Source organism: Ixodes scapularis, unplaced genomic scaffold (genome assembly GCF_016920785.2).
Source record: "Ixodes scapularis isolate PalLabHiFi unplaced genomic scaffold, ASM1692078v2 PGA_scaffold0__279_contigs__length_252992795, whole genome shotgun sequence".
NCBI classification, from domain to species: Eukaryota; Metazoa; Arthropoda; class Arachnida; order Ixodida; family Ixodidae; genus Ixodes; species Ixodes scapularis.
The window spans coordinates 52725725-52728381 of record NW_024609835.1 but is presented as its reverse complement, the minus strand read 5'-3'; positions in this window follow the sequence as shown (position 1 = coordinate 52728381).

Genomic DNA, 2657 nt, shown 5'->3' with positions numbered 1-2657 from the left:
GGGCCATTTTAGAGCATTCACATATTCTGTGCCCATGGAAAAAAAAGTTTGATGCGATTGTTATAATATGTGGCGCCATCTCCCGATACAAGCAGCGAGCAGGCGACGCAGTCTTTCGTGTGCACGCTGCGTCTGTCGGGAGATGGCGCCACAAGTTATAGGTATAACTAATAGGGATGCCGCGAAATTTTTTCGAATCGAAGTTTCGATGATCGAATCAAGCGGTTCGAAAGGTTTGAAAGATTTCGATTTTCGAACTTTCCATATTGAGAAATCGACGGAAGTCGAAATTTCGAACTTGATAAACTTAGAAGTTCGACGCTTTTCGATATTTCGAACTTATTACGCTGCAAAATTTGATACTTATCGAACTTTCGAACTTGACAGACTGAAACATTCGATGATCTTCGAACTTTCGATTTCCTTGCACTAAAAAGTTCGAAGCTTTTCGAACTTTCGAACTTCCTACGCTAAAAAATTCGATAATTTTCGACCTTTCGAACTTATCCATCTAAAGAAATCGAAAACTGACGAACTTTCGATTCCTGAAAAGTCCAAAGTTCGACGAATTTCGATTTTTAGCGTAAAAGTTTGAAGTTCGTCGAACTTCGAAAGACGGGTGGGCGGTTTCATTTGGATTTAAGCAGTGAGGTACATTCGTAATTTTTTTTCTCGCATTTTTACATGTGGTGCCGCATTCTTTGCGAAATGCAATGCCGTTTATTTCAATGATCTGACGTGCTTGGTTTTAAAGAAATAGATTCCCGAAGGAGCGAGGAAGGACGAAGGGTTTTTGACAATTGTCGTTTGTGCCATATTTGAAGCGCGCTATAGCCGAAGCTATTATGGTAGAGATGTTAAACGTTTTAAGAATGATCATGTATAACCTAGGTAAGTGTCGTCTTAAGATAAGATTATTGTTGTTCAAGACGAGTTTCGAAGAAATATCCAAATATGTCTACGGGCAATTATGCCCTAAACGGTAATTTTTTTCGTCAAAATTGTTTGAGGTATCGCATTTAAATTAACACCACAGACAGTACCTATCATTACTATCTGCAGAATACAAATTGATGTATATATTGTTCTTTTCACGCTGAGGAATAAATTAACTCAGGGAAAAAGATTTCTAATATTGTTCAAATTCGGCACGTCAAAAAAAACAAAACAAAAAAAACTATTATTATTCTTTTTTTTATTTCACTTTTTTGGGACGTGTTTCTTTTAGCCTGTACACATTTTGTAGGAGAAACTCGTGGCATAGTTCAGTGGCCTCTGAATATGCAAGAATAGCACACTTCCGGCGGATTCTTGATAGCTTTTTTTCTCCAACTTCTTATTTTTTTTTTTTGCATTTATTGTTATGTTTATTTATTAATTATTTTTGACCAATTACACGATTATTTAGGTTGAAAAGACATAGCTTTCAACTTCCGAACCACTAAGCATGTGACGAGTAGTGCCTTCTGACAACGAGTTTCTAAGAATGACCATCTACGCGATCTTTTATGCAGTGAAGAGCGACAGTAGCTATACATATGCATAAATAATTTCAGATTAAAATAAGCTCGACCATGCCCTCTTTCCCCGTATTGTTTTCTTTAACAGTCCGAAATATCTCGGGGGGGGGGAGGGGGGAGGGGGGGAGGGCTGGAGGGGGGAGGGGAGAAAGTGGAGCCCCCCACCCCCGGTTTTCCTCTTCCGACACTGCTGGTATGGTAGAACGCTCCTCGACCTCCAGTTGTGTCGGCTTCTGTGCTTTTTGCTCGGCGTTTCTTCCGTCTCGGAAAATAAACCTCCAAAACAATTACAAACTAAAAAATTGTCACGGTGCAGGCGAGCTGTTGATCATGATGCAAAATCCCGAGACCGGGAATGAAACTCGAAAGAAATAGTGTAAGAAGAAAGAAAAAACAGGGGACAGGACAAAGTCTTAAACTCAGTTGAGTTGAGTTTGAGACGTTATTCCTGAGCTGAGTTTTCAGCTGAGTTGAGTTTGAGACGTTGTCCTGAGCTGAGTTTAAGACGTCGTCCTGTCGTCTTTTTTCTGTCTTCTTACACTTTTTCTTTCAAATTTCATTCCCAGTCTCAGCATTTTGCATCATGTACAAAACTAAACTTACTATACTCCGTTTCAAACATCGCGTGCAACGCTGGGAAAGCTACCAGCGTGCAAGGGGATGGGGAGGCAGTTTGCCAGGTCGCTTCAAGGTTTTTCTGAGCCTCAAGTGACCCTCAACCACCTGACTGCCCCTGGCCGTTTCAAACTGGAGGAGTATCGTTAAACAGTGCGTGCGTGTGAGCACTACTGCGTGATGCACGTTAACCCCCCCCCCCCCCCCCCCCCCCCCCCCCGGGCTGGCGGCCACAATTACTGATCTGCGCACGTCACCCTGCACTGGCAAATAATCCAGCACATCCGGGACACTCGTCGTCTCATTTAATTGCCTGACCAACTTCGCGCAATCTGAATATCACACCCGAACATTTCTAAACCTGATTTCGTGAAAACCAGTGAGGCGTGAAAACGTTATTTCAAACTGAAACTGTGGCGGAACATGAAAACCGGACTTCGAACTTTGCGCACTTGGACTTTAAAGAAATTCGAAACCTAAGTTTCTTTTTCGAATTTAGCGCTAAAAGAGAATCGAAACCTT